We start from the raw sequence: 13,448 nt of genomic DNA, 5'->3' as shown, positions 1-13,448 counted from the left end.
AGAGTAGAGGAAATAGAACCAGTAGGCTTGGTCAAAACAATGATTTGGTAGACCAGTTCCAACTGTTGTCTCAGTTGTACATCTGGTTGGAGCGGCTAGGTATTTAAACCTGAGGACACGCAGTCCTCGCCGTATTCTCCTTGAGCTAAGGTCACACAGACCTCGCCCAATCACTCGTGGTAAGTCTTCAGGTGACTTCCGAACCTTCACAAACTCGGTCACTCGGCGATCCACAATTCCTCTTGGATGCTCTAGATCATGACGCCTAACCGTCTGGAAGAAGCACAATCTTCAAAGGTAACAAGCGTCGGATCCACGCAGGATCAATCTCTTCAGTGATGCTCAATCACTTTGGGTTTGTAGGTGTTTGGGTTTGGTTTTTCCTCACTTGATGATTTTCGCTCAAAGTCCTCGGAGGATGGGATGCTCTCAAATGAATAGTGTCAGTTTCTCTCAGAGCAGCCAACCAGCTAGTGGTTGTAGTGGGCGGCTTTTTATAGCCTAGAGAGCAGCCCCACATGATAAGACATAAATGCCCTTCAATTATATGACCGTTAGGTGGGTAGATATTTTGGGACAGCTAGCGCATAGCACAACAACGGTCGGAAATTTGAGTATCAAATTCCTCAGGGCTATCATGTTCCTCACTGTGTAGGCAATCCGCACTGGCAAATTCCTAACTCCTCAGTCAGAACAAATTCCTCAGAGACCAGAAGAACTTCGTCTCTGTCACTGAAGAATATGACTGAACTGTATGAGATTTCCAATGGCTTCACTCGAAGGGATTGGTAGGTGTAGGATTTTGAGTTGAGCATCACATGGAAAATTTTCCTTAGTATTTCCTCGACCCCCTTTAACAGTACGGTGTTTCCTATGACTCAAGAAAGGGAAAATGAAACTACGAAAACAAAATTCTTCATGCTTCATGTTCCTCAAATGAATACCAAGTCTTCAAGGTCACACCAATTTCTTCACTTTCAAAGTCTTCAGAAAGTCTTCTGAAATCCAAAGTCTTCAGTCGAAGAACTTCATTTTTAGGGGTCGACTTTCTCTGTAAATATCAAACTCCTCATAGACTTATAGACCTGTGTACACTCATAAACACATTAGTCCCTTAACCTATAAGTCTTCAATACACCAAAATCACTAAGGGGCACTAGATGCACTTACATCCCCGGCAATGGCGCCAGGAAAAGGTCTTGATAACCCATAAGTATTGGGGATCACAACAGTTTTCGAGGGTAGAGTATTCAGCCCAAATTTATTGATTCGACACAAGGGGAGCCAAAGAACATTCTCAAGTATTAGCAGGTGAGTTATCAATTCAACCACACCTGAAAGACTTAATATCTGCAACAAAGTTTTTAGTAGCAAAGTAGTATGGAAGTAACGGTAATGGTAATGGTGGCAAAAGTAATAGTAGCAGTTTTGTAGCAATTGTAACAGTGGCAACGGAAAAGTAATGAAGCAATGATCAATATCAAACAAACTCGTAGGCAATGGATCAATGATGCATAATTATGCCGGATGGCATTCATCATGTAATAGTTATAACATAGGGTGACACAGAACTAGCTCCAATTCATCAATATAATGTAGGCATGTATTCTGAATATAGTCACACGAGCTTATGGAAAAGAACTTGCATGACATCTTTTGTCCTACCCTCCTGTAGCAGTGGGGTCCTATTGGAAACTAAGGGATATTAAGGCCTCCTTTTAATAGCGTACTAGACCGAAGCATTAGCACTTAGTGAATACACGAACTCCTCAAACTACGGTCATCACCGGGAAGTGTCGCGACTATTGTCACTCTAGGGTTGCCGGATCATAAAACGTAGTAGGTGACTATAACTTGCATGATAGGATCAAGAACATAAATATATTCATGAAAACATAATAGGTTCACATCTGAAATAATGGCACTCAGGCCCTAGTGACAAGCATTAGGCATAGCAAAGTCATAGCAACATCAATGTTAGAACATAGTGGATACTAGGGATCAAACCTTAACAAAACTAACTCGATTACATGGTAAATATCACTAACCCATCATCGTCCACCAAGCCTACGATTGAATTACTCACGCAGGGCGGTGAGCATCATGAAATTGGTGATGGAGGATGGTTGATGATGACGATGGTGATGATTTCCCCTCTCCGGAGCCCAAAACGGACTCCAGATCTGCCCTCCCGAGGAAGAATAGGAGGAGGCGGCGGCTCCGTATCGTAAAACGGGATGAATCCTTCTCTCTGTATTTTTATCTCCCCGAACGTGAATATATGGAGTTGGAGTTGAGGTTGGTGGAGCTTCGCGGAACCCACAAGACAGGGGCACGCCCTAGGGGGACGCCCTCCACCCTTTTGGACAGCCGGTGGGTCCCCTTCTGTTGATTCTTTCCCCAATATTTTTTATTTATTCCAAAAATATTCTCCTTGAAATTTCAGGTCATTCCGAGAAGTTATATTTCTGCACAAAAATAACACCAAGGCAATTCTGCTGAAAACAGCGTCAGTCCGGGTTAGTTCCATTCAAATCATGCAAATTAGAGTCCAAAACAAGGGGAAAAGAGTTTGGAAAAGTAGATACGATGAAGATGTATCAGGCCCCACGGGGCGTGAAAGCATTTTTGGAAGGAGGGGGGCTCCCCTGTAGTGTGTGAAACAATGATATGCCCTCTAGATCAATTCCGAAACATTCCATCGTGAGCCGGAGGCTCCCGACTAAAGTAGTTGGCGTGACTTATCTTGTGTGTTCGCGGCCTTGGATGGGTTCTTGTATCGCAGAGACGCACTTCTCCTGGGGCGAGCCCTTCGGGCGCTCGCGAGAACTCAAAACCTCATGGCGTGTCTGCTGGCTCACTTGAGAGCGCCACGCGAGGAGCCAATCTCCAAGCTTTGGCAAGGGGTGCACGCAGGCGGTGATGCGGCAGTTACGTCCTTCACCCCGAGGGGGCCTTGACGCTGCTCGGGCTTGCCCGAGTGTGCGCACCACACCTAGCCCGACTCGCGGGGTGCTCGAGGGGAGAGTAGCAGGCAGGATCCATGCCCCTTAACACAAACCGAAGAGCAAGAAAACACCGCGAATCGAAATATTTCCCCCTTTTTTCTTTCAATAAGCATGCGAAATTCCAGATTTTATTCCAAAGGCAGCAAATTGGGTTACAGAAAAAAGGGCAAAGAAGACAGCTGCGTCCGGCGCCTACACTAGTCTTATCACCAGCGCGGAGATCAGTGCTTCCACTGGGCGTGGGCATAGTCATTGGAGGACAGTGTCGACTGCCAGCGCAGAGCATGGTGCTTCCACTTGGACGTGGGTGGGAGCCCCCATGAGACCCAAGGGCGGCGCTCAGGGAACTACGGGGGGTGTACAGCCCCACTCATTATTACGTGAGAGTGTCACGGGTGATGATTTGGGGAGCACTCCTTGCTCCTGACGGGGACCCCGCCCTGCGCATCCCCCCACCACCGTGGGGGCATCCGCAAACCAATGACGAGACCAAGGGGCAAGGGGCTACGCTGGTGGTGGTCAGGCGATCACAGGCCCTCTACCGGGGAAAGGACTCGACGGCGTCTTCCCCGGCGGAGGACCTACCTCTAGACGACACGTGCCACCATCGTGGTGGCACCCTGCACCGCGCGACATGGGGTAAGCTCTGGCGCCGGGCTCCCCCCGCATAGCCCCAGTGCGTTCCACCCGTCTGAGGCAGGGCCAACGTCCTGAGGTGCGTGACCCTGGCGTGGTTCACCTGCGATCCAAGGTTAGCGCAATCGTGTCCCAAAGATATTGGTTGTAACCGGTGGATGTTGCTGTCGAAGGCGATGGTGAGGCGTCGGGTTGGATCGTAGGGGAGCCCCACTCCATGCGGCCTGGGCGATCTCGACATCCGGGACGGTGGGAGAAGAGGGGCGAGCTTCTCCTCTGCTCGTATGCCCGGGGGCGGCTCCTCGCCGCCACGGTGGAGGCCGCCTACCTTGGCCACTCCTCAGGGGCGCGCCTCCTGGGTCAGGTGCGCTGTGCCATGCGCCGGGCTGCCTCCACGGGGTCCTCCGGGGTCCCGATTCGGGAAGAAGAGCAGACACAATATGGGCTGGCGTGGGTCCCTGGAGGTGTCCGTGAAGCCGGCATGATGCAGAAAGGCGCTGCACCCTCGCAAGCAGCGTCGAGCAGCTCGGCAATGTGAGAGAGCAAGGCGTCACGACCGCCTTCCACTAACCTGCACCGCAACAACTCACGTGCCACGACAAGCACGGCCCGCGTGTTCGCCTACTCCCGGCAAGCGTGCAGTGACGATGCCACGGCGTAGCTGGAGGACCGCGCAGTGGCTCAGTTGTGATGCCGAGTGGGGGAAGACGAGAGTGGCCCGAGCCGCCAGTGGAGGTTGACGACAGTATCTGCGCCAGCCGCAGGGAGCATGGGGTGATGATGAACTCCATGGCCGAGGTGCGCCGCCTGGGCGGTGCGGGCAGCCCAACGCTCAGTGTAAGCCTGGGAAGCCTCCGCCATGGGCATGGCAGAAGGGACGCGGGGCAGGGATAGTGGAAGAACTTTGACACGCCCCGACCTGGCGTGCCAAATGTCGGGTTCAGGGCTCCGCTGACCCAAGAAAGGTTCAAACCCTGGAGCGTGTGCGAAGAACTCAACTTCCCCAGCCAACCGACTCGTCATTCTCACGACCTAGCTCGATGAACAGGAAACAAAAGAGACACGGCAATTTACCAAGGTTTAGGTCACCTTGCGATGTAAAACCGTACTCCTGCTTTGTGGTGGATTATCCTCACGAGGGGCTAAGGATGAATAGGTACAGAGGAAGAACAACCTCAGGAGGTCTTTTCTTGTGTGGGTGTGAGCTGAGGATTCGATTCGTCCTCGCTACGGTGGTGGCTAACCTATATATATGGTGGCCTCGGTCCTCTTCCTCCAAAATGAAGGCGGGAAGGGATCTCACAACGGCCAATTTGAACGGGTACAAGAAGTACATCCTATCCTGACGAAAGGTGGTCTTCGCCTGCAAAGCTTCTGGTCGTGACGCCGTGGTGGGCTCGGCGATGACATCCGTCCTAGCGGTCTTGGTCTTGTTGCACGGGAATGGAAACCTTTGGCTGATTCCTCGGGACTCCGCACCCGCGCTTGCCTCCTTCGCACCAAAGAGGAAACCTGCTGCTCTGCGCCCGTTGGCGGCTGCCTGGCCTTGGTCGTCATGGCTTGCATCACCCAAACCTCATGAGATGGGCGCTTGCATAGGAAACTCCGCTCCTCAGGAGCCAGCCTGGGGAGGCCGCTCCCTCGGGGGGTCTTGGTATCATTCGCCTCATGAGGCCTGGCTCCTCGCGAGGGTCTTGTCTTGCCGATGCTGAAGATGGGCCATACCAGGCCGTTGATGGAGCCTCACCATGGGCCACGGGCATGCAAGTCTGGGTACCCTGGTTCCCAGGATGCCGACAGGTGCGAATCCGTTGATTGATGCCCCGGCAAGTACGCTCTCGCAAGGCCGTCCGCGTTGGTGTGACTTTTATGCCAGCTGCCGTAAGATTGTTAAGAAAGTGTAAAGAGTAGGAGAGAGAAACCGGTCCTGCCTTGCATCACGTTCTACCGCTCACAAAATATATGTGATTCCTTCTGGCACTTACCGGGAGCCGAAAGGCAACACACGGGGTGTCATCCTTTCAAAGCACATGGACGCGACATGCGGCTGCGGCTAGAGGGGGAAAGGACGCACGGATGAAAGCTAAGTCCACGCGATCTTGGCTCCTTTATAGATCTAGAATTTTCATTTGCTTATCCCTCGGATACCAATGTGTTTCGTATGAAGAAATATTTTCGTGTGATGGTACCTTGATGGATTGTCCGCGCCCCCTCTCTGTTCCGAGCCTGTTCACGGAGCGGGTGGCTGTATCAAAGACTCCTAATGGAAAAGCTTGTCGGGACATGTCCTCGCCTGCCGATGCTAAGGACCCGCTCCTCACAACAATTGCGGTGGCATGTTACTGGCGGGCAAACCAAAACACGTAAAAAGAAGCTAACCATACGAACATCCATGGATAAAATGGAAGGGGGATATCATGCGTTCAAGATTAATTAAACATCAGTTCAGCACAAATAAAAGAAGTACGGTGTCTAAACACACGACATGCATAATGTTTTGTTACAGGGCATCACACTGACGCGAATGGTTCAAGGCTGTGCTTGGCGGCCTTATGGAGCCCGGGGAATGGAGAGCACCATGTCGGTGGAGAGGGCAACCTTCTCCTCGGTAGTAGAAACATCTGGGTCCTCCGGCAGCCTCCTGAAGCCGTCGGCAAAGTTGAGGTCCGGGTGATGGTAGGCGATGTTGCTCAGAACCATGAAGAGGGCATTGTGGGCAAGCTTCCGGGATTCGCTTGCGAAACAATGAGCCCTTCCTTTTTCGTATGTCTTCAGCTTTTCGATCAACTCGTTGAATAAGAGCCCTAGCTTGACGCTTGGGACCTCATGTTCGCCAACCGAGAAGATCGGCCCCTCCATCCCCATTGTTGCAACCTGGGCGGTGAGGCACTCGGCGATGTCTACGAAGCTCTTGATCCAAATGTTGACATGCTTAGATTGGTTTGCCTGTTTGTCCTTCATGTCCTTCCGGTGGATCCTCGCGTTCTACAAGTCCTTTGTAAGCTGCTTCTCACGAACCCCACTGGACTCAATCGAGCTCTCCAGGGTGCCAACCCTGGCCTTCAAGTCAGCTATGGTGTCGTTGGCAGTCGTAAGGTCCTGGCCCTTGGAGGAGAGCTACGATTGTATCTCTTTCAGAAGAGCCTCGGCTTTCTGTGCCTCCTCCTTAAGGGCCGCAATCTCATTGGCCCTCCCGGGCAAGATCCTCCGCCAGCTTGGCGAGATGCTGATCAAGACCAGTTTTGGCAGTAGATGCAGCGGCAAGGTCGTCGGCCACCTTCTTCAGCTGCGCGGCAGATTCACTAGAGAACACGTCGAGGGCCGCCTTGTGCTTATCCTCTAGCTCCTTAGTGCTTTGCCGGACAAGGCCCTACAATTCTTCGTCCTTACTACGGAGGGTGGCCGCGAGGTTCTCTTCACGGGATATCCTTCTCCTTGTCATCCAAGAACGTTGTGCGCTCTGATTGCTCTCTGAGCTACGTCGGTATTTCCCCAAAGAGGAAGGCATGATGCAGCACGGCGACAGTAGGTATTTCCCTCAGTGAAGAAACCAAGGTTATCAAACGAGTAGGAGAACCAAGCAACACAACGTAAATAGCAGTTGCACACAAATAACAACACCTCGCAACCCGACATGTTAAAGGGGTTGTCAATCCCTTTCGGGTAACAATGCCAGAAAATTGTAGTAGATTGAAATAATAGATCGCAAATAAATAAATTGCAGCAAGGTATTTTTGGTTTAATAGATCTGAATAAAAATGCAAAGGAAAAGTAGATCGCAAGCAAATATATGAGGAAGAAGACCCGGGGCCGTAGGTTTCATTAGTGGCTTCTCTCGAGAAAAATAGCAAACGGTAGGTAAACATATACTGTTGGGCAATTGGAAGAACCAAAAATAATTACGATGATATCTAGGCAATGATCATTACATAGGCATCACGAACAAGATTAGTAGACCGACTCCCACCCGCATCTACTACTATTACTCCACACATCGACCGCTATCCAGCATGCATCTAGTGTATTAAGTTCATGAAAAAATGGAGTAATGCAATAAGAATGATGACATGATGTAGACAAGATCCGTTTATCTATGGCGTTAGATATATATATATATATTATCTTTTTATCCTTAGTAGCAACGATACATACGTGTCGGTTCCCTTTCTGTCACTAGGATCAAGCACCGTAAGATCGAACCCACTACTGGGCACCTCTTCTCATTGCAAGATAAATAGATCAAGTTGGCCAAACAAAACCCTAATATCGGAGAAGAAATACGAGGCTATAAGAGATCATGCATATAAGAGATCAAAGAAACTCAAATAACTTTCATGGATATAAAAAGATATGACTGATCATAAACTCAAAGTTCATCAGATCCCAACAAACACATCGCAAAAGAGTTATATCATATGGATCTCCAAGAGACCATTGTATTGAGAATTCAGCGAGAGAGAGAAAGCCATCTAGCTACTAACTACGGACCCGAAGGTCTACAAAGAACTACTCACGCATCATCGGAGAGGCACCAATGGAGGTGGTGAACCCCATCCGAGATGGTGTCTAGATTGGATCTGGTGGTTCTGGACTCTGCAACGTCTGGATGAATATTTCGTCGATGCCTCTAGGGTTCTGGTATTTTTGGGGTATTTATAGAGCAAAGAGGCGTTCAAGGGGGCACCCGAGGTGGGCACAACCCACCAGGGCGCCTGGGCCTCCTGGCGCGCCCTGGTGGGTTGTCCCCTCCTCGGGACTCCCCCTAGGTGCAACCAGGGCCCAACTTCTTCCTTTTGGTCCATAAAAAATCATCGTCAAGTTTCGTTGCATTTGGACTCCGTCTGGTATTGATTTTCTGTGATGTAAAAACAAGGAAAAAAACAGCAACTGGCACTTGGCACTATGTCAATGGGTTAGTACCAAAAAATGATATAAAATGATTATAAAACATCCAAGATTGATAATAAAACAGCATGGAACATAAAAAATTATAGATACGTTGGAGACGTATCACGCTCCGCCAGGCGAGCCTCCCAGGCAGCAACATCCTCCTTCGCCATGAAGATCGTCTCCTGTTGCCGCCAAAGGACTTGGAATTGCTTGTCGTGCCACTCGTGCAGCTCGCTCCCCTTGTCCCTCAGCTTCTGGTCCACTTTGTTGGTAGAATTGCGCTGCTCCTTGAGCGCCTGCCATATTTGGTTGTGCCGGTTGTGCATCTCCTTAATACCTGTCTCCATGGACTCCAGGAAGGACAAGTCTATGGCAACAGCGATGGAGTCATCTGCCTGTTCAACCCCCTGGTACAGCGGTGCCAAGATGCGCTGGATCGGTTCGTCAAGCTCCGCACTCATCGCCGTTGACAAACCGGGGGCTCCGAGTCCAGGCTGTGCAACTACCAACGACAATTGAAACAAAGCTGACCGCTGGGTCCCCGCCAAGGTGCCAAATGAGGGAATGGGGTTCATGGTTTGGAGGGGCGTTTTCTCTTCAATCAGTACCCCCGATCCTGGCGCACTGCCGGGGGTTTTCTCTGTTTCCTTCGGGAGCTCCAGGACACCCCCGGCAGCGTGCTCCTGCCCCTCCACGGCAGCAATCATGATGGCCTCCTCCGAAGCATCTTTCCCTATGCTAGCTACCTTCTCCAACAGCTCAGGCTCTTCAATCAGAGGGGCTGCAAGAGAAGACAACAAGCAATGATAAGCGTGCAGAAGCATTGGAGGGCCAGGGACATGGAGTGAGATGATGAAAGTAGCAGAACTCGAAAGAGCAAATGAGTTACCCAGAGATGCCTACCGTGGGCGAGCTTCTGTTTCCCCGGCAACATCAGTTGCCAGGCCATGGCCACCATCCCCTTCCCTGGTAACCACGGCATCGTCTTGGGCAGACCCTTCCGTGGAAGCCCTTGTCGGGGATCCCTCGACTCAATCGGCAGGCGGGGTGGGCCCCTCCTGGAAGGACTACCCTGCATGGTCTCCCCCCCTCCTCTAGCTGAGGAGCTGGGGAGCTCTCCTTCATCACTTTTTGCCGGAGGAGCCAATCCCGTGCTTTCGAGCTGGGGGCTGGGCTGGGGGCTTAGCATCGGATCGTTCGTGCTGCTTCCCGCCAAGCCCGCACCCTCCATGGACTTCGGCGGCTCCATGTGCCTGAGCCGTTTGACCCGGTGGATGAGGGTCTCCTCCTCCTCCTCTTCCCTGGCAAAGACGGCAAACAAGATCGATGACGAAACCGGTGAACACACAGAAACTACAACGAGTAAAGAAGGGTGTTTCTTCCTTACTCGTCGTCAATAAGCATGGAGGTTAGCACGAACTCCATGGGCGGTGAAGGTGCTCGGCTCCTCTTCAGGGTCGAGGGAATAGAGCTTCTCGGCAACTTCGAGCCCTGCTGAGGCACATGGGGCTCCGACGAGGATGAGCAATGCGAGGAGCTTGAGTCAGACTGGGAGTTGGCATCGACTCCCATGGCTGCCACTCGCCTGGCATGAGGGGTTTTGTCCCCGGAAAGGAGAGAAGATTGCCAGCGCACCATGTCCAGTTTGCTACCCTTGGAGGTGGTCTTCTTTACCTTCTTAACGGTGGGCGCAGGAGCAGGAACCGCTGCTCCCCGGCTAACCGCTCACCTACGAGGGCGCTGATCCAAGACTGGCTCGGGGGCTTGAGGGCCGGCTGCGAGCCACTCTTCCCCTGGCTGCTCCGCCTCCTCAACTCCGTCCTCTTCCTGGGCCTCTGCTATCGCGGCGTATAAGCCTTCAATCCCTATGAGCTCATCCCCGATAGGCTCATCCTCGGCAGGATCACCCCTGGCAGGATCGTCCCCGGCAACCTCCTCTGTGGCGTGCGCCTTGCTTCTGACGTGAGAGGAGCCTTCGTCCTCAACCTCCTCCTCCTCCAATCTCCCGGCCTTCGCCTTTGCGGTGGCTCGGAATGCCTTCTCCTCCTCAATCCGCCTCTTGATGAACTCCTCCTCCACCTTGGAGGTGCGCTTGAACATGCTACCTTCCACCCTGGAAGCCCTTTCTACCAAGCTGGAGGACCACACAAGCTCTGCATCAAGCTCTGGGAGATGCCAGTCGCTTCAAACCCCATAAGGATTACAGCCGGGCATCCACTTCAGGATGTGGTCCCGGGTGGAGTTAACATTCAGCGGAATGATCCCTGACGGCAACTTGAATGGCCCGAGGCTGCCGAACAGTTGTTCGCACAACCAAGCATGGATGTAAACTGACAGATTGTTGGTCAGGCCGGGGTACAATCGCATCCTGTCCGCTGCATCTCCGTACTGCCAGGCAATCATGTCCCTCTTCTGCAGCGACGTGATGCGGCGCCGGAGGAAGTCGGCCCCCACATGCCTGATGGTCAGCCTGTCAACCTTTAGACGGGTAATCCTGTTTATTGCCGGCCAGAGCCTGTCATTAGTAAGGCCAAATTCCCTCCAGTCGTTGCCATGCACAATGCACTCTGTCCGCACCTGGCAAAACTCTGGGGCCTCCTCGTCCTGGATCCAGCACTAGTCGGCCCGCTACTCCTCCCATCTGCCGCGCTGCTAATCAGGGAGGTAATTCCAAATTTCCCTCGCCACCCGAGGAATCCAGCTTATATTCTTGGAATGGTGAGCTTTGTTCTCCATCCGCAGGACGAAGTAGTGCCTGAACAGATCCACATTGGGGGCAACTCCGACGAAGTTCTCACACAGATGGGAGAAAATCGCCATGCACGCCATTGTGTTCGGCGTAAAGTCCAAGAGGTGGAATCCATAGATTACCATCATCCCTTCGAAGAAATCCGGGAAGGGGGGACAAAGGCCGCAGAGAAAATATGCGCCGAAGAATCAATACAAGTCCGGCGGATCCTCTTTACCCTCCGCCAGAACCTTGGGCGCACCATGGCCCTTTGGAACTTCCGTCCCCCACATGTATCCATACCTTGCAACCAAGGCATCGCCATCCAGATTCGACGAGAAGAAGGCCACGTCTCCCCTTTGGTTCTTGTCCAGCTCTGCTGCTCTCTTCTTGATCCCCTCCGCGGCCACCTCCTTCGCGGTGGTCGCTCGCTTCCCCTTGGGGGTGGCGGTTTTCTTTCCCATCTTCCCAAGTTGTGGTGGGGATGCGAGAAGGGAGCTGGATGGGGGTCAGAGGAGACTGTGGGCGAGGGGGGAGGGCGGTTGCTTGGCTTGCGGAAGAAGATGGCGGAGGGGCGAGATGGACGATTAATGAGCAGTGCCTCTTTGCGTTTTTCTCTTTTAAGAGAAAAAGACATGCGGGGAGGCGTGACTCTTCACCATTCCCTCTGAGAAAGTTACCATTTTACATTAACTGCTACAGTCCCACGACCCCATGACCCGCGGTAATTGCGCGGAGTGGACATTGGTCGACTAGTCATCATGACGAACCGCTGCACGCGCAGCATTCCCTCGCCACGTGTTCGTGCACTGTTTTGGGGCCTAACCCAACGTGTCGGGCGACACGTATGGCTCAGGCCCGGGGGCTTCTATCGGGGTCCACAAACAGGGGTGTATGTTTCCCCTGAGTTGTGCATGGACAGCAGACCTTCGGTCCGGTAACACTCAACATCCAAGGCAAGGCCAAGCAGAAGAGATAGCTCTTTGAGAAATCAAAGGGCGGATCAAGAAGATCAAGACGAAACAAATGAGCAAGATATTGCTAAGGAAAAACATCCCTTGCCGGGCAGGCAAGCCTGGCGAGGTCGAGGAGACCCCAAGGACAAGTCTCAAGACCACCCCGGCAAGCTTGTCGGGGACGCCGAGGGCGGATTACCCCGCCAAGGCTCCACCGCTCCACCTCACAGCAACGCAAGTCACCTATCTATGCGGTGTCAAGCCCCCAAGTGATTAAGTGGCTGTTATTTGGCATGTGGCAGCCATTTCTAAAGGAAATCACCTCCAAATGACACCCGTCGAGGGACTTGTCACGCAGGCTGGTGAGAAGGTGCTTGAATGGCATGGCATGGCTTGCCGGGCTACACCAACAATGTGACACTAAGCGGTGCATTTAATGCACCTTGTCATCTCTGCAGAGTTAGGTATGATAGCACTGTTTGCTATCTAATCAGTACGTAATGACTGATTTGCCATTGTGGTGATCCCTTGACCTATAAAAGGAAGGTCGTGGTGACCTTAGAAAGGATTTGGACCCTTGTACACTCATACATGCGTAGCTACTCTCATCCCGAGGCAACCTTGCCGGGCTAGAGAGTTGCGTCTCCACCGCGGTCCTTTCATCAATCCACCAAAGCAGGAGTAGGGTTTTACGCCTCGCGACGGCCCAAACCTGGGTAAAGACCACTCCTGTGATCATTGTCGCGCTGCTCTATGCTCTCCGCTCTTTGTGCAATGTGCTCTTCCCCCTACCGAACCACAAGGGGCCGATGGTCCCATAGGTGGCTATGTTATTCCATGACAGTCGGCTAGAATAGGGGCAAATCATGGGCGTTTATGGAAAAGGCTTTGTTAAAATGAAGTGTGTGGAATGACTTCGGTCGTAAGTTTACCTATGGGTGATAAGGTCAATGTTACATAGAAGGGTGATGATGGACACTCGAGTGTAATAATTAATTCTGCACTCTACAGCGCACACGGTTGAAGAAACCAACTGTGTGCAATAACGTCGAAGATCGCAGTCAAGTTAGCTATACAGATCATGTGCTACCAACATACGAGTCTCATAGTGCCATTTCAAAGATTGTACCACAAAAGCTCAAAATATTACAAGGTTCAAATTCCAGTGTTATATGGCTCAAATTCGAAGATTACAAGGTTCAACCTAAAATTAGAAATGAAATTCAGCTC

Source organism: Aegilops tauschii, chromosome 4, assembly GCF_002575655.3.
Source record: "Aegilops tauschii subsp. strangulata cultivar AL8/78 chromosome 4, Aet v6.0, whole genome shotgun sequence".
NCBI classification, from domain to species: Eukaryota; Viridiplantae; Streptophyta; class Magnoliopsida; order Poales; family Poaceae; genus Aegilops; species Aegilops tauschii.
This window is presented reverse-complemented; position numbering follows the sequence as displayed.